Genomic DNA, 18,596 nt, shown 5'->3' with positions numbered 1-18,596 from the left:
TTTTGAGTGTTTTTTGGGGTAGATTTTTTTGATATTTTGATATTAATACCATGCGCAGGGGCGGACTGGCCCACCGGGCAACCGGGCAAATGCCCGGTGGGCCCCAGTCAAAATTTCGTCGTTACACAAAACGAGATGTTCCAAAATTTTTATTTCGGTTAAACTCTTTCTACGACTCACGTATGTTCAATTGCTGGGCCCCCATGATTTATGAAATCAACCGATTTGATGATTGAAAATTCAGCTTCAAATGGGACTGTTGGGGCCCCGAACTTTAAACCAAAATTTCTCTTTCAATTAAACTTTTTCTACGACTCACAAATGTTCGATTGCTGGGGCCCCATGATTCATGAATTGATGATTTAAAATTCAGCTTCAAATGGGACTGTTGGGGCTCCGAACTTTAAACCAAAATTTCTCTTTCAATCAAACTTTTTCTACGACTCACGAATGTTCGATCGCTGGGGCCCCATGATTTATGAAATCAACTGATTTGATGATTTAAAATTCAGCTTCAAATGGGACTGTTGGGGCCACGAACTTTAATCCAAAATTTCTCTATCAATCAAACTTTTTCTACGTCTCACGAATGTTCGATCGCTGGGGCCCCATGATATATGAAATCAACCGATTTGATGATCTAAAATTCAGCTTCAAATGGGACTATTGGGGCCCCGAACTTTAAACCAAAATTTCTCTTTCAATTAAACTTTTTCTACGACTCACTTCTATATATATATATTGATTCTACTCGCGCAGTGGGAGGGATGCTAAGAAAGTGAGACATAAGTAATAGCATCGAAACCTTAAGACATAACATAATAGTTGTTTCAGAAAAGTTTCTTCATTTAAAAAGCACTTTCTAGTGGTGAAAAAATATTTGGACATTAGGATGTCGTCAAGCAGATACAAAAAATATTTTCTCTATTTTAAGTCAGAAATGATTGCTGTCTGCAAAACATTTGTATAAAAATTAATTTTAAGAAACTTTGTTGAATACTGAAGATTTATATTTCGTACATGAAAAAAGTTATAGAGCCAAACTCTTAGGGACACCCTAAAAATGGTTTTTTTTATATCTAGCTCTATAATAAAGCTTCGTATGGCTTGAAAATGTTCTAATAAATTGGTAATCTAATTAAATTGCACATTTTTGTCGAAAATAGTAGGCTCTATCTTTTTCCCTTTAAAAGCTATTACTGGCTTTTTTATTTTTACATGTACACACAAGTACTTTTTTTACGCGGTTTAGTTTTTTGAGTATTAAGAACGGAGTAACTTAGAAACCATTAATTTATTTCTCAATACATTTGGGAGTATCTGGTGATTTACTGTAGATCCCCGAAACTGAGACTGGAATGGTGATATGGAACGACTGCCGAAACGATTTGGTGACTTATTATGTTGGTTTATTGATTGGGTATGACTCGATTAGGACTCGATCATGACTGACTTATCGGTGCGAATGGGTTCCGTTTCATACCCGATCGAACCTCTATACATTGATACAATTTATACTTATTACTAGGAAGATTCCTGGAGTAACCAAGTAGCAAAAGACGCGTAAGCATAAAGTATGCATTGCGCGCGTTAGCATAATAATTCTAGCGACGGCACCGCATTCGGTTTATAGGAATGGGCACGTCTTTTAATATGTATACTACACCTTTCCCCCTTTTCGGAAGAATGGTGCAACCATTTTTTTACTCCAAGAATCCTTTACAATTTGATTATACGATTTTTTGTGGATTTTTGTTTGTTTTCTGTTTGTTATATTTTGTATTGTACAGTTTGAATTCCTAAAAATAAAAAATAAGAAAACTTATCCAATTTAATTCTACTATGTGTATTTTATTCAATGACAGATACGTATTTCGCCTACGACTTGCAGGCTTCCTCAGTGTCTGTTTTCGGAGTTCGAAGCAACAGACACTGAGGGCCGCCCAGTTAGCTTCGAGGTACGACGCTGGTCTAACAAGCCAGTCGTCTTATGTTCGAATCTCGGCTAGGCGGTGCTTGCTAGTTAGAGTCAGTAGGATTGTTGCACTGGCCCCGTAATTTTCCTGTACTCTAACAGCCGACTGCGAAGTCTGTCGATAAAGAAGGGTAATGTCTAAAGACGGTATAAACCCATGGCTTTGCTTTTTTATTATTCTGAATGGACCTAAATACTGAGCCTCTAATTTCTTTCTATTTTCGTTGGTTATGTAAACAAGGTCTCCTATTGCAATATCTATTGGATTAATTTTCTGATTTAACTCGTTTGTTCTTCGTATTTTTTGTTCTATAATATGTTGCCTGGCAATCTCATTAGATTTTTGCAATTTGAATTTTAATTCTGAATAATATTGTTCTAGATTATATAAGGGTTCTACTCTTTGTCCAAACTTATCTTGCGGTAATTTTGCTTTTCATCCGAATACTAATTCGTACGGTGTGAATTCAGTATCGGTATGAACTGTTGTATTGTAGGTAAATTCGTAAAATTTTGTCCATTCGTCCCAGCCATTGTGATGAACTTTGAAGAAAGATCGAAGGTACCGTCAAACGGGGTAACTTGCAACAGCGGGGTAACATGCAACAACGCAATATCGATCGAATTTATTGTATTGACGTAGGACTACGTCTTACGGCAAGTTTTGAGATAGGGTGTCATTCCAAAAAATCGAAAAATGCGAGCGTCACGAAAAATGAAAGGTTTTGAGCGCTAATAACTCAGCGGTTTTCCTATCGATTTTCAATATTCTTACACCAATCGATCGGAAAATCTTCTAAGAATTGACCCAAATGAAGAAAAGTATGGATTCTTGATGTTGAACTATTGAAAAATTGAAAATAATTAACCTATGTTTTACCAGAATTCTCGCTTCGTGATTGGTTGGAAGATTCTTCGCGATGATCGAAACCTATACCAATTTGATATCTGTGCTTGGGAAGTAAGCCAAAACAAGTGACCAAGTTTCCTCATTTCAACAAGATTTCTTAACACCGCGGTTAAACCTAAACCATTTTGATGTCCTTGCTTGGGAAGTACGCCAGAAAGAGTGACAAAGCCCCTTCGTGCCAACAGATTTCTTACGAACGCGATCGAACCTAGTCCAATTTGATGTCTGTGTTAGGAAAGTGTGCCAGAAAAAATGACACAAGCTCGTTGTCCCAACAGATCGCAAATTCTTTACTGCGAGACGATTAAACCTCGGCGAATTTGATATCTGTGTTGGAAAAATGTGCTACAGCTGTAGTGTTCGGTTATAATACGACTCTATATGAAGGTGAAATTAGTCATCATCGATTCTGCCAATTTCAAACGCAGTTTTTTTTGTTTGAAACAAAAATTCGGTTTATGAAAATATATTCGCTGTGTTCAGATTGGCAAGAAGAATGCAGTATAAACATTTTTATAAACACAATCCTGCCTTAGGGCCGAAAAGCTGCTTCCGAAATTGGGCTTTCCGACGAAAAGTCAATGACTGCTGGTTTCCCGTGAAGACGCATGCTTACGGTTTCATTAGAAGTGTATTGAAAAGATGTGCTGTTGATAAAATAGGATTGAATTGGTAAAATCCCTTCAACGTGGGGAACCATGGGTAATAAAAACAATCTTTAATTTCAGTAAGGTAGCAGGAAAGCAATAGTTTGTGCTCTTGGTTTTGTTAAATTGTTTTCAGAATTGAAGAATGCAATGTTACTACTTTGATAAATGTTACATACAACGCGTGTAGCATGCATGTATACATGAAGAATCGAATGGTTACAAGCATGAATACATGCTACTTTCACTACAAAGAGACTTACGTAGTCCTGCGTCACCTATATATGCGGTCGTGTCTTGTACACAACCCCTCTGATTTTTTTTGATCTGTTACTTCAATTTTTAATCTCTATCAGTCATTGAATCTTATTAACAACAGGTCAAAGAAGCCTTAGAAATTAATGTGTAGATTTTCTGCTGTTTTGGTGATTTGAAAAAAATCTTACAACATGGTGTCAAATTTATTGCCATTTTTTCGTCTGTAAAACGTTTGCTACGCCCACAAGCACTTCAAATAAAAGAAGCCTAACATGCATTTTTTATATTAAAGTGAATAATAAGGAAACAAAATATTTGATTTATGATGACTAGTTTTGTTTATCCTGCTTGTTACCACATTATTCGTAAAACAAGTACTTAAACGGGGTAACTTGCAACAGCTGGTAGATGTACAAAACTGTGTTTCGTTAACTTCACGAAGCAAATTATCATTTAATTTTGCATCAAGCTATACTAAAAGCACAGCTGAAGAGTGTAAGGTGCTTTCGGTAAGTCGGAAATATGCCAGTTTTTTTGGGATTCAGTATATGTATCCCAATGCTCATAGAAGAGGCCAAAAAGAAAATAATCTCACTGAAAGAAATCGACCAGCAATATGATAGTTTCTAGTTACGATCACTCGTAACGCAATGAACATTCATATATTACGTAACCAAGATATCGATGATTTTTAATCCCCCTTTATTTGATTTTGTATGATGGATATACGACGTGGAATGCGTTGTTACACAACTCCCGCTCCCATAAGTACGTTACGTAATTTGTGAATGGTCCTTAAAGAAGCTCTATAGGATCTAGACACGGAATATCAACTGCATGAATAACATAAAAACTTAAATTTGTAATTTCCGTTACGCGGTCATAATTTATTTTGACCAACATGACATAGGACATTTATGCGAATATTCATAGCAAAAGCATTAAATATTGCAAGTCGAATTAACATTTGCATATTGAAGTCAAAAGAAACTTATACAAATCATTAAATTCGTTCAATGTCCAAAAAAATATTATTTGTTGCAAGTTACCCCGTTGAAGGGGTTACTAGCAACAAACTAGTTAAAGATTTCTACAGCAACCAATATCGATCGCATATTTTTTCTCAATATGTGAAGTTATTCTATTCTAGACCTAATAACTTCGTATTAATTAAATGACCTCAAATGTGCTGCAGATAAGTTTTTACTTGCGCTCATAGTTGAGAACTGTTGCAAGTTACCCCGTTTGACGGTATTCGTTTAAACACCTATGATTTCTCTCTAGTGCTCCAATGGACTGTGGATGATATGCTGTTGAGAAAGATTGCTTGAATTTCAATATTTTTCCAATTTGCCTTAGTACGTCATTGTTGAATTCTGTACCCTGGTCAGATCGTAGTTCTAACATTTTACCATATGTTAAAATAAAATTCTGCACTAAAGCTCGTGCTATAGTATCAGCTTCCTTATTTTCTATTGGTATGATTATAATATATTTTGTTAAGTCGCATTGCAAAGTGATGCAATAGCGATTGTTATGTATTTTTTTTGGTAACGGGCCTACCGTGTCGATCGATATGACATCAAATGGTTTGATAGGCGTCGTTGTAACTATAGATGCTTCTTTTGTACGTCTTGTTACTTTATTCATTTTACAAAGATTGCAGGCCTTCACATACTTTATAATTGAATTTCTCATACCTTTCCAATAGTAAAGGTCTCTAATCTTTCTGTATAATCGATGTTGGCCGATATGACCTCCAGTTGGAGTCATATGGTAGTCGTATAATATTTTTTCAATCTCTCCCGAATTCGTCAATTCTTGAGGAGGATGTTACAATATTAATTGAAATTTTTTTATGGTAGCGTTAGCTATCTCTTTGAATTGTTGTATTGATATATGGGTAAATATTTCATCATTTGTCGACATTGCAAGTTGTTTATGGTTGATTAATTTATTCATCTCTAAAAGAGCAGACGCTAGAGTCTGACTTTCATTTTTGTGAATAAGATCTGTTTCAGTAATGATTAGCGCTTTTCTCATGTTTGAGCTCATAATTTTTATTACAAACCTTTTATTTTGTATTTCGATAGATATTTTTGGCCAATTTCTAATTTTTGAGGGACTATCTGTCTCGTAAACAAGAAGGTGATCATTCTTCTTTTCTGATGACGTAGTCTGCGTTATATTTTTTGTTTGTTCTTGTTTTTTATTCATAGCTCTAGTGTGAACCATAAGAATTGTTTTATTTTTGAGGTCTTCAGATGTCACGATTCGTGATAGCGCATCTGCACCTACGTTGTCTTTCCCTTTTATATGATGTATTTCAAAGTCATAGTCTTCTAGATCTAATCGCATCTGAGTTAACTTTTTGGTAGGTTCCTTTATTCCAAAAAGATATACCAGGGGACGATGATCTGTTTTGACTATAAACTTTTTCCCATACAAATATGGTTTGAAATGATCTATTGCCCAATGTATGGTGATCATTTCCTGCATAATTGTAGGTTTTTTGGTCTCCGCTTTGTTAAATGCTTTGCTTGCAAAGGCAATAGGCAGTTCTTGGCCGTTATAATCCTGCGACAAAACTGCACCACACGCGATGTTTGATGCATCGGTTGTTAGTATAAAAGGTTTCGCAAAGTCTGGGTATTTGAGAATTCTTGGGGATAGTAAATTGTTTCGAAGTTCTATGAATGCATGTTGGCAACATTCTGTCCAAAGGAATGTTGTATTCTTTTTCAGTAAATTGTTTAGCGGTTTGGCTAATTGAGCAAAATTTGGAACGAATTTCCTATAATAATTACAAAACGCAACAAATCTTCGGACTTCATCCGGATTTGTTGGTACTGGATAGTTTTGTATAACTTCAAATTTTGAATCGTCAGGTAGTATACCTTGATCCGTAATTTTATGACCTAAATAAGTGATTTCGGTCTTGAAAAAATGACATTTATCTGGATTGAGTTTCAAATTATAGTGTCTCAATCTTTCAAAAATCCTTTTTAAATTATTCAAATGATGCGTTATAGAGCAGCCAATTACTACTATATCATCGATATAGACAAATGCACATTCGGGTGTTAGTCCCGCCATGGCAATTGTCATCATACGTTGGAAACTATTTGGACTGATATTCAGTCCAAATGGCAAACGTGTAAAAGCATAATGTCCAGAACTTGTGGAGAATGCTGTAAATTTTTTGGAATGTTGGTCAAGAGGAATTTGATGGAATCCCGCCATCAAATACAGTGTACTAAAAAACTTAGCTTTACCTAACTGGTCTAGTATTGAGTCAATGCGTGGTAGTAAGAATCGATCAGCCAAAATTTTTTTATTTAGCTGACAATAGTCCACGACCAATCGCCATTTTTATCTGTAGTATTCGATTTTTTGGGTACCAATAAAATTGGTGAATTATAAGCCGATAAAGAATTTTCAATAATGTCATTGTTTAGCAGGTTTTTAACTTGCTTTTCAGTTTCTTCATTGTGTGCGTGTACATTTCTATAGTTAGGAATATACACTGGCACACTGTCGGTTAACTCAATGTTTTGTGTATAAAAATTATTGGTAGATAGGTTATCTTCCCCTAGGGCAAAAATGTCACTATATTGGTTAATAAGTTTATTGAATACTGATTTGGCAGTTTCTGGGATTTCTAAAGCATTAATTTTTTCGTTTATCTGCTCTACTCTTCCACGTATTTGTTCATTACTATTAATATTTGCTACTATAAAATTCTTTAGTGGTATGATTGTTGGCTTGAAATCTATACCTATAAAGAAGGATTTATGTCTGTCTGTCTGTCTGTCTGTCTGTCTGTCTGTCTGTCTGTCTGTCTGTCTGTCTGTCTGTCTGTCTGTCTGTCTGTCTGTCTGTCTGTCTGTCTGTCTGTCTGTCTGTCTGTCTGTCTGTCTGTCTGTCTGTCTGTCTGTCTGTCTGTCTGTCTGTCTGTCTGTCTGTCTGTCTGTCTGTCTGTCTGTCTGTCTGTCTGTCTGTCTGTCTGTCTGTCTGTCTGTCTGTCTGTCTGTCTGTCTGTCTGTCTGTCTGTCTGTCTGTCTGTCTGTCTGTCTGTCTGTCTGTCTGTCTGTCTGTCTGTCTGTCTGTCTGTCTGTCTGTCTGTCTGTCTGTCTGTCTGTCTGTCTGTCTGTCTGTCTGTCTGTCTGTCTGTCTGTCTGTCTGTCTGTCTGTCTGTCTGTCTGTCTGTCTGTCTGTCTGTCTGTCTGTCTGTCTGTCTGTCTGTCTGTCTGTCTGTCTGTCTGTCTGTCTGTCTGTCTGTCTGTCTGTCTGTCTGTCTGTCTGTCTGTCTGTCTGTCTGTCTGTCTGTCTGTCTGTCTGTCTGTCTGTCTGTCTGTCTGTCTGTCTGTCTGTCTGTCTGTCTGTCTGTCTGTCTGTCTGTCTGTCTGTCTGTCTGTCTGTCTGTCTGTCTGTCTGTCTGTCTGTCTGTCTGTCTGTCTGTCTGTCTGTCTGTCTGTCTGTCTGTCTGTCTGTCTGTCTGTCTGTCTGTCTGTCTGTCTGTCTGTCTGTCTGTCTGTCTGTCTGTCTGTCTGTCTGTCTGTCTGTCTGTCTGTCTGTCTGTCTGTCTGTCTGTCTGTCTGTCTGTCTGTCTGTCTGTCTGTCTGTCTGTCTGTCTGTCTGTCTGTCTGTCTGTCTGTCTGTCTGTCTGTCTGTCTGTCTGTCTGTCTGTCTGTCTGTCTGTCTGTCTGTCTGTCTGTCTGTCTGTCTGTCTGTCTGTCTGTCTGTCTGTCTGTCTGTCTGTCTGTCTGTCTGTCTGTCTGTCTGTCTGTCTGTCTGTCTGTCTGTCTGTCTGTCTGTCTGTCTGTCTGTCTGTCTGTCTGTCTGTCTGTCTGTCTGTCTGTCTGTCTGTCTGTCTGTCTGTCTGTCTGTCTGTCTGTCTGTCTGTCTGTCTGTCTGTCTGTCTGTCTGTCTGTCTGTCTGTCTGTCTGTCTGTCTGTCTGTCTGTCTGTCTGTCTGTCTGTCTGTCTGTCTGTCTGTCTGTCTGTCTGTCTGTCTGTCTGTCTGTCTGTCTGTCTGTCTGTCTGTCTGTCTGTCTGTCTGTCTGTCTGTCTGTCTGTCTGTCTGTCTGTCTGTCTGTCTGTCTGTCTGTCTGTCTGTCTGTCTGTCTGTCTGTCTGTCTGTCTGTCTGTCTGTCTGTCTGTCTGTCTGTCTGTCTGTCTGTCTGTCTGTCTGTCTGTCTGTCTGTCTGTCTGTCTGTCTGTCTGTCTGTCTGTCTGTCTGTCTGTCTGTCTGTCTGTCTGTCTGTCTGTCTGTCTGTCTGTCTGTCTGTCTGTCTGTCTGTCTGTCTGTCTGTCTGTCTGTCTGTCTGTCTGTCTGTCTGTCTGTCTGTCTGTCTGTCTGTCTGTCTGTCTGTCTGTCTGTCTGTCTGTCTGTCTGTCTGTCTGTCTGTCTGTCTGTCTGTCTGTCTGTCTGTCTGTCTGTCTGTCTGTCTGTCTGTCTGTCTGTCTGTCTGTCTGTCTGTCTGTCTGTCTGTCTGTCTGTCTGTCTGTCTGTCTGTCTGTCTGTCTGTCTGTCTGTCTGTCTGTCTGTCTGTCTGTCTGTCTGTCTGTCTGTCTGTCTGTCTGTCTGTCTGTCTGTCTGTCTGTCTGTCTGTCTGTCTGTCTGTCTGTCTGTCTGTCTGTCTGTCTGTCTGTCTGTCTGTCTGTCTGTCTGTCTGTCTGTCTGTCTGTCTGTCTGTCTGTCTGTCTGTCTGTCTGTCTGTCTGTCTGTCTGTCTGTCTGTCTGTCTGTCTGTCTGTCTGTCTGTCTGTCTGTCTGTCTGTCTGTCTGTCTGTCTGTCTGTCTGTCTGTCTGTCTGTCTGTCTGTCTGTCTGTCTGTCTGTCTGTCTGTCTGTCTGTCTGTCTGTCTGTCTGTCTGTCTGTCTGTCTGTCTGTCTGTCTGTCTGTCTGTCTGTCTGTCTGTCTGTCTGTCTGTCTGTCTGTCTGTCTGTCTGTCTGTCTGTCTGTCTGTCTGTCTGTCTGTCTGTCTGTCTGTCTGTCTGTCTGTCTGTCTGTCTGTCTGTCTGTCTGTCTGTCTGTCTGTCTGTCTGTCTGTCTGTCTGTCTGTCTGTCTGTCTGTCTGTCTGTCTGTCTGTCTGTCTGTCTGTCTGTCCTGTGTTCCTTATAGAATCAAAAACTACTGAACCAATCGGCGTGAAAATTTGCATGTAGAGGTTTTTGGGGCCAGGAAAGGTTTTAGTGATGGTTAGAGACCCCTTCCCCCATTAAGAGGGGGGGCTCCCATACAAATGAAACACAAATTTCTGCATAACTCGAGAACTAATCAAGCAAATAGAACCAAATTTGGCATGTGGGTGTTTTCGGTGACAAGAATTTATTCTAGGGTAATTTGAGACCCCTCCCCTCTTTATAAGGGGAATTATAACTCCTCTCCCTTTTAAGAGGGGGGTTTCCATACAAATTTCCTCAAAACTCGAGAGCTAATCAAGCAAATGGAACCAAATTTGGCATGTGAAGGTTTTCGAGGGCAAGAAAATTTTCTATGTTGAATTAGGACCCCTCCTCACTTTAAGAAGGGGGGGGGGCTCCTATACAAACGAAATACAAATTTCCTTATAACTCGAGAGCTAATCCAGCAAATGGAACCAAATTTGGCATGTAAGTGTTTTTGGAGGCAAGAATGTTTTCTATGATGAATAAGAACCTCTCCCCACTTTAGGAGGGGGGACTCCTATACAAATGAAATACAAATTTCCTCATAACTCGAGAACTAATCAAGCAAATAGAACCAACTTTGGCATGTGAAGGTTTTCGAGGGCAAGAAAATTTTCTACGGTGAATTAGGACCCTCCCCACTCTAAGAGGGGGGGCTCCTGTACAAATGAAATACAAATTTCCTCCTAACTCGAGAACTAATCAAGCAAATAGAACAACATTTGGCATGTGGGTGTTTTTTTTGGTGACAAGAATTTATTCTATGGTGAATTGAGACCCCTCCCCTCTTTATAAGAGGAATTATAACTCCTCTTCCCTTTAAGAGGGGGGACTTCCATACAAATTTCCTCATAACTCGAGAACTAATCAAGCAAATGCAACCAAATTTGGCATGTGAAGGTTTTCGAGAGCAAGAAAATTTTCTATGGTGAATTAGGACCCCTCCCCACTTTAAGAGGAGGGGCTCCTGTACAAATGAAATACAAATTTCCTCATAACTCGAGAACTAATCAAGCGAATTGAACCAAATTTGGCATGTGTGTGTTTTTGGAGACAATTTTTTTTTCAATGATGAATTGGGACCCCTCCCCACTTTAGGAGGGGGGGGGGTCCTATACAAACGAAATACAAATTTCCTCATAGCTCGAGAACTAATCCAGCAAATGGAACCAAATTTGGCGTGTAGGTGTTTTTGGAGGCAAGAATTTTTTCTGTGATGAATTAGGACCTCTTCCCACATTAGGAGGGGGGGCTCCAATACAAATGAAATACAAATTTCCCCATAACTCGAGAACTAATCAAGCAAATAGAACCAAATTCGGCATGTGGAGGTTTTTGGAGGCAAAAATATTTTCTACGGTGAATTAGGATCCTTCCACACTTCAAGAGGGGGGGCTTCTTCACAAATGAAATACAAATTTCCTCATAATTCGAGAACTAATCAAGCAAATGGAACCATATTTGGCATGTGGGTGTTTTTGGAGGTAACCATTTTTCCCATGATGAATTAGGACTTCTTACCTTTTTAGGAGGGGGGGGGGGCTCCCATTCAAACGAAATACAAATTTGCTCATAACTTTAGAACTAATCAAGCAAATGGAACCAAATTTGGCATGTGAGAGTTTTAGATGGCAGAATTTTTTTTCTGTGGTGTATTACGACCCCTTTCCCTTTTAAGAGGGTGGGCTCCCATACAAATGAAATACAAATTTCCTTATAATTTGAGTACTAATCAAGCAAATGGAACCAAATTTAGCATGTAGGAGATTTTTGAGTCTTGAATTTATTTTACGATAGTTAGAGACCTCTCACCCCTGTGGTAGGGGGATATGGACTCTCATACAAATAAAACAGAAATTTTTGCGAAACTCAAAAACTAATCCAACTCGAGAAATTCGAGACTCTTCCATAAAACATTAATCAATAACAAAACCACAAAAACTATCTATAGTAACACTAGATCATTCAGGACGAGCCGGTCGCGAGTGTTGCCGGTGACCCGCCGTCGGAAGCGCCGCCCACTGGGGGGCTTGCAAAACTCGAGAAGTGACAAAGATCATCCGAGATTCATGATTTATGTACAACACAGGTTAATTTGTGGCAATACGAAGTTTGTCGGGTCAGCTAGTTACTTATAAATACAGGCCTATCGGTTGTATTTATAAATTTAACGTATTTTTCGGAAGGTGTTGTAAGCGTGTTTCCACAGAAAATTCCTGATTGGATTTCTTCTGCGCACACTAAAACATCTTCGGTTATTTGTAGTTTTTCTATCTTTCGAGCTACTTCACAACATTCGGGTAATATAAACCCTTGATTCAGGTTGTCTTCTATTGTAATACTAACTTCCTCATTGTTATGTCGGAAAGTTAAAATCCATGATTCGTAATCTATGCTACAATTGAATTTCGTCAAGAAGTCACGTCCCAGTATTCCATCGGTAAATATTGGAAAGTGTGCCTCTACTAAATGAAATTCATGTTTTAAGGTATGTTGACTTTGAAATGTTATGTTAGTACATGTTGATTGTTGAAGCGAATGTTTCAAGTTTATTTCCTGAGATTCCCGAGATCGTACATCTGCGATCTTGGTTGATCGATTGATTGTTTAAGATTTTATTTAATTTAAATATTGAAATATCAGCTTCTGTGTCTATCATGAAAGTACATATTGAATTTGACATTTCAACATATGCTTTTATAAAATTTGATGCTGATGCATTTATTGTGTAAACCGTTGAATTTGTCTTAAAAAATTAGGTGGTTGTATGTTTTGTTCTTGTATTTGTTGTGGTTGTTGTAGTAACTGTGGAGGGTGTTGCTGCTGTGGCATATTTTGAGTTTGTTGCTGTGCGTAATAAACGTGTGAATGTGTACTGCCGCGCTGGTAGTTATTTTGCGAACCTCTTCCTCTGTGGTAATTGTTATTGTTGTAGTTAGTATTATTATTGTTTCCTCTACCGCGGCGATTCTGGAAACCTCCGCGGTTTGTAAATCTGCCTTGGCTCCGATAATTATAATACCTAGAGCCATAGTTTGTATGTGCCCGCTCCCACGGTTTGTCTGTCCGTGACGATGAGTAACGTACATTATTTGTGAAATTTGATTTGCTGACGGCTCATATTTGATCGTTTTTTCTATTGCGGAAGACAGTGTCGGGAATTGACCTGCCTTAAGGCGGAACCGAAAGTGGCTAACGTTATTGTGTTAGTGCAACAAACACTGTACTGTACATCTCATGTGTTCGTCAAAAACCTAAACGTTTATTTGAATATTGTATCAGTATTGGTAATATATGTCAAATAGCGGAGCTTGCAAACATAAACAGCTGATCCGCAGCCAACCGCACTGACTACAAATATCGCGAAAAAGGGTTTGTTTTCTTTATCAAGGCATTCCGATTCAATCAAAATTAACAGCAGCAACTGAATAATGCGTAGGATCACTAGGATGTTTAATTAATCCGCTTGCATCGGATTGCGTTTTTGATTCCTGCATTTGCGTTTTGTTTGTTTACTTCACTCTAAGCTCATCGATGCGACGAAAGTTGAAAGCTCTTTAAAAGCTCATTGATGTGACGAAAGTTTGATATTGTGTTGCTGCTTTTCCGGAAATCGCTAGTTCAACGAAATATGTGTGCAACCAAATATCTATTAACTAATTCCAGATTATACGTTTTATGAACACTTAATGATCTATATGATCAATTAAATTTATTTTACATTAGCCATTATGTTTTGCTGAGCATTTATTGAGACATAGCAGATCGATAAATTGAATTACAAGTTTTAGGAAATTATAACAGCGCTGGAAGCACTGATTACGTGGCGAAAGCGTGCTCTGCCAATACAGATGCATTTTTAAGACACAAAACAATACATGCTTCGAATGGTAGCCATTTACCCAGCCATCTTTGAGCCACTTTCGGTTTCCCCTTAAGCAACAGTTTTGTATCAGGGTTTCGTACTCCGGCGCATAAGGCTTTGACTCCCTGTTTTATTGACATTTTTGTTGCAACGTCTACAGGTATGTCTTGCGAAATATATGCTTGTTCAAGTAGTAAAGTTAGGTTTTCAATTTCACCAGTGAATTTATTTATGTCACCGGTTTGTTTAATGTTTTTTAATTTGGACTCCAACACATCAGGTGTTGTGGTTGTCCCGCATCTGTAATTTTGTTAGTATGTCGTCGACACTAACGCTATTCTCGCCGATGGCGGTTCTGGCTTTGCCGGTTAGTCTTGTTTTTATAAATCTTAGAACGGTTTGTGTGGCCGCTCTTTTCTGCTCAGCAGTTGCTGTTGCAAACTCTGCTGTAACAGTGTCGGCAAATAAAATAACGGAGTCGGTGAATGACCCTAACCCTTCAGGGTCTCCGTTAAAAACGTTGACAATGAATGTCCCTATTTTTAAATCCACTTTTGGTTGCGTCATTATTAATGCATTTAATTTTTCTTCTATCAGGAGTTGGATTTTCCCATAAAGGTTTCGAGTTTTTGTAGTTAATATTGTTTGCTGATGATTTTCGAAATCATCAAGCAGGAATAAAATCTCCTCATAGGATTCTTTTGCAAGTTTTTGTTTGGATGATATGTTCTTTTGGGACTTTTTCTTAGATTATTAAGTAGGTTATCTAGAATTTAAAAATGTTCTTGGAATAGTGACTTACTGCTGCTGGATCGCCGCTGCTCTTGCTGCTTTACGCGATGGACGATAGGCATTCAGGCGCCTCAGGTTCTATTGGGGTACTGCTGGCTCGCCGCTGCTCTTGCTGCTTTAGGCGTTCGGTTGCTTCGGGTTCTGCTGGCTCGCCGCTGCTCTTACTGCATGACGCATTCGGTTGCTTCGGGTTCTGCAAAGCTGTTTTCTTCCGACGGGTTAATTTTTATTAATTACCCGTTTCGCGCACTTTTTATTTACTGCTGCCGTTTCACATTACACTTAGTTTCTTGTTTCTCGCACAAATGTTTGATTGTTTACTTGGGTTTAAGTGCCTTGGCGTCAGTACTTTCGTCAGGTCAATTTTTTGGTTCGCACACCACTGTAGCATGTGCGATCGGGCTCTATCGGCTAAATAGTCACCAACTGGCTCTGCTTTTTTCTGTATTTTTATAATTTTTACACTGTTCTTTGCTATTCTTTGTTGCTGACTACTCACTGACGTTGGTTGCTTTTTTTTAATTTTTCGGCCACCCGTTTCTTGATTTTGGCCAGTTTCCGGGCTAGTTCGTCATTGGGTCCTATGGCTCGTCGGTTAATTCTCGCCATTATACCATGCTTACTGCTGGTGGTGGTCTCGTGATTAATGTACGGTGAACTTCACGTAGGCAGCACTTCCAGGTGAAATATAGTGCTGCTGCAACCACGGTGACAACTATGCAAAAGGCTATGACATCGACACTGGTGGTGGAAATACCGTAAACTGCATGTTGTTGTTGTTGTTGTACACTATTGACGATGATTTCCTCCTTAGAAGTTTTTCCGCCCATGATAAAGGTATTCCTGTCTTAACGTAGATTGATTTCTACGGCTGTTCACCTGTCGTGTTATATTTCATTGTCGCACGCCCAACTGATAGTAATGATTTTTATTTTCGTTTCGGTTTAATGTTTATTTTAGCCGCGCAAATCAGCTGTATGGTCGGACGGGCACTATGTTATTTCACTTTATGAAGTTTGATTTGAACCATTCGGTTCGTTAGTTCTGGGATCCTATTGCATCTTGCCGCTCGCCGTGTACTGATTTTCACTTCACTTAAACTTTTGGTTCCGAAGAATAGGTTCCTTCGTCACACGTCGCCATCTGGTGGTTTACTGTAGAGCACCGAAACTGAGACTGGAATGGTGATATGGAACGACTGCCGAAACGATTTGGTGACTTATTATGTTGGTTTATTGATTGGGTATGACTCGATTAGGACTCGATCATGACTGACTTATCGGTGCGAATGGGTTCCGTTTTATACCCGATCGAACCTCTATACATTGATACAATTTATACTTATTACTAGGAAGATTCCTGGAGTAACCAAGTAGCAAAAGACGCGTAAGCATAAAGTATGCATTGCGCGCGTTAGCATAATAATTCTAGCGACGGCACCGCATTCGGTTTATAGGAATGGGCACGTCTTTTAATATGTATAGTACAAGTAGCTCGACATTCCTCACGTAGATTGTGAATAGTTCCTTAGCTGCACCGTTTTCGAGTAATCGAAAAAAACAAACCGTGTAAAAAAGACTTGAGTGTACTCTCTAATGTACTGTATCTCGGGGAAAAGCAGCTATAAGCAGCTAATCTCTCTTTTTTTTTGTGAGTCACATTATGCTGTATTCCACCATGTACAACATAGGGTAGAACACAGTGGAATATCTTAAAAAACGGTATTATGAAGGCGTAGGTGAACATGTCGAAATAAAAGAAACAAGGGATAGCTCCTAAAAGGAAAAAATAGAGCTCTAGTATCTTCGACGAAAATGAGAATCAAAGGGAACGAAACTGGTGATCAATTGGCAAAGAAGGGGTCATCCATGCAGTTCATAGGACCCGAACCCTTTTTTGGACTATCTTCATGTGCCCTTAAAATGGAACTTAGGAGTTGGGACGTTTTATAGAGCCAAATGCTCTTCAATCACAAACACTATTAAATCTTTCAAAATTCGACTTGAGCACATACACCGGTTTGATAACAGGACATTGTCCTTGTAAGTACCACCTGAAACTCATCGGCAAACTTAATGAAGCTAACTGTCGCTTTTGTAATCATGAGATTGAAAGCTCCGAACATTGTATTGTATTGTATTGTATTGTATTGTATTGTATTGTATTGTATTGTATTGTATTGTATTGTATGTATTTGAATATAGGCTTTGAGCCCGTTACTTAATCCTAACCTAGTTACAAAACATAAACATAAAATACACTTCTTAAAATGAATAAGGCCATTACAAATATTTTATAAAGTTTTTGTCCTTTCGGTGTTGGGCCACTGAAGGGGGGGGGGGTGAAAAAAAAAACAATGAGATTTTTTTAATCGAGCAAAAAAAAATTGATTTTAGGCATTTTTATTTAATGTTTAAACGTGAAAACCAAATCTATTCTTGATTTTAAAATATACGTTTATTATTTTCCATGTAAAAATCTACGAAAAACGACAAAAACGAAACAAAAATTTTTCGGCTGATTTTCGGAAACTTCGTTGTTTGAATTTCCATTTTTGTTTCGTGCTAGAAGTATTAACTCAACTCGTACTCATTTTTCGAGTTTTTCAGGTTGTAGAATCCACAGACAATTGATTTTATGAAAAAAAAATTAACTCATACCCTACAAATTATTTTTTTGCCCCCCGAGTTTTCAAGCCAATTTCCAAGGGGGGGGGGACAAAAACTTTTGAAATTATTTGCTAAATTTGTAGCGCGCTGCTCTGCGTAGCGCGAAGACTGCACCAGGTGATGATAGTGTTTTATCCAAGTTTTAGTGGTGTCATTGAAACGATGTTTTGTTAGAAAATTTGTTAGAAAAAGTGTTACGTCTGTTAGTCTGTGCCAATACAATTGTTCTCTAAAATATAATCTAAGCTCATGTCTAATTGTATCTGGGCTCATATCAATGGTGACAGTTTCCTGCAGTGTATTGTAGGCATTCATGAAGCGGAACGTAGGCTCATTCTGTGTGTAGTTCCTGGTTCGCAACGGCGGCTCGAAGGTTCTCTTTTGCCGTAGCGAGATTGGACTATCGTTCAATATAAGTCGGCTGGTAAGAGGTTGGCTGACAGTTCGTTCTGCAAGAATATTCGTGAAGAACACGATGTCGGCTATCTTATGCCTCGCGAGGACCGAGTCAAGGTCTACTAGGCATCACAGGTCCTGATAAGGTGGTAGCTCTTCTCCGTTCCATCCGAGATTTCCGAGAGCAAATCTAACGAATCTCTTCTGGATTCCTTCTATTCGCTGAATGTGAGTTACGTGTTGCGGGTGCCATATTACGCTAGCATAGTCCAATTTGCTTCTAACAAGACCTTTGTAGACTGCTAATATAGCATAAGGATCTTTGAGGTCACGGCCAAATCTTCTATAATGAGGGAGAACAGTTTCAGGCTTTCTATGACTACATTATCAATGTGTCTATTGAAGGAGAGCGAGCGGTCGAATGTTACACCCAGGTCTCGAACATATTCCGTGCGCGGCACTACTCTATTTCGGTACCCGTAATCGAAGATCACAGGGTTAACTTTTCTGGTGAATGTCATTACTGAGCACTTGTGTGCATTTACTTTTAACCCATTTCCTCCCAGCGTTGCGAAAACACAACGCACTTTCATTCGATTCTAGAGAATAACAGGGGTCACATTGCGCATTTCGTTTCGAGTGATTTTGGTTCGTTTCGACTACGTTAAACAAATGGGCGTCTCGAACGAAAATCACTCGAAACGAGATGCGCAATGTCACCCCAGGTTTAAGATCAACTTGGACCCTGAGAAACAAAGAAAGATTGGAAAAAAATCTAATCGACCAGTTTTTGTTCAAAGGTCAGATGTTACATGTAACATAATTACAGCTGTGACAAAACAACAGATTTTGCTATTTTTCAGACAGTTAAGGAAAAATGCTCATAAAACTCGATTTTATTTCTATTAACG

The 18,596-nt window shown here is 39.0% G+C and overlaps 1 protein-coding gene across 1 annotated transcript in view; it reads right to left on the bottom strand.

Moving 5' to 3' along the window:
- The window catches only part of LOC128745938 (glutathione hydrolase 1 proenzyme-like), a 322,529-nt gene that overhangs the window by 40,955 nt on the left and 262,978 nt on the right, over positions 1 to 18,596 (bottom strand). The gene's annotated exons all lie outside the window — the stretch shown is intronic.

This window comes from Sabethes cyaneus, chromosome 1 (assembly GCF_943734655.1).
Source record: "Sabethes cyaneus chromosome 1, idSabCyanKW18_F2, whole genome shotgun sequence".
NCBI lineage: Eukaryota > Metazoa > Arthropoda > Insecta > Diptera > Culicidae > Sabethes > Sabethes cyaneus.
Note: the sequence above shows the minus strand (reverse complement) of the source record. Positions and strands in the feature narration are given on the sequence as shown.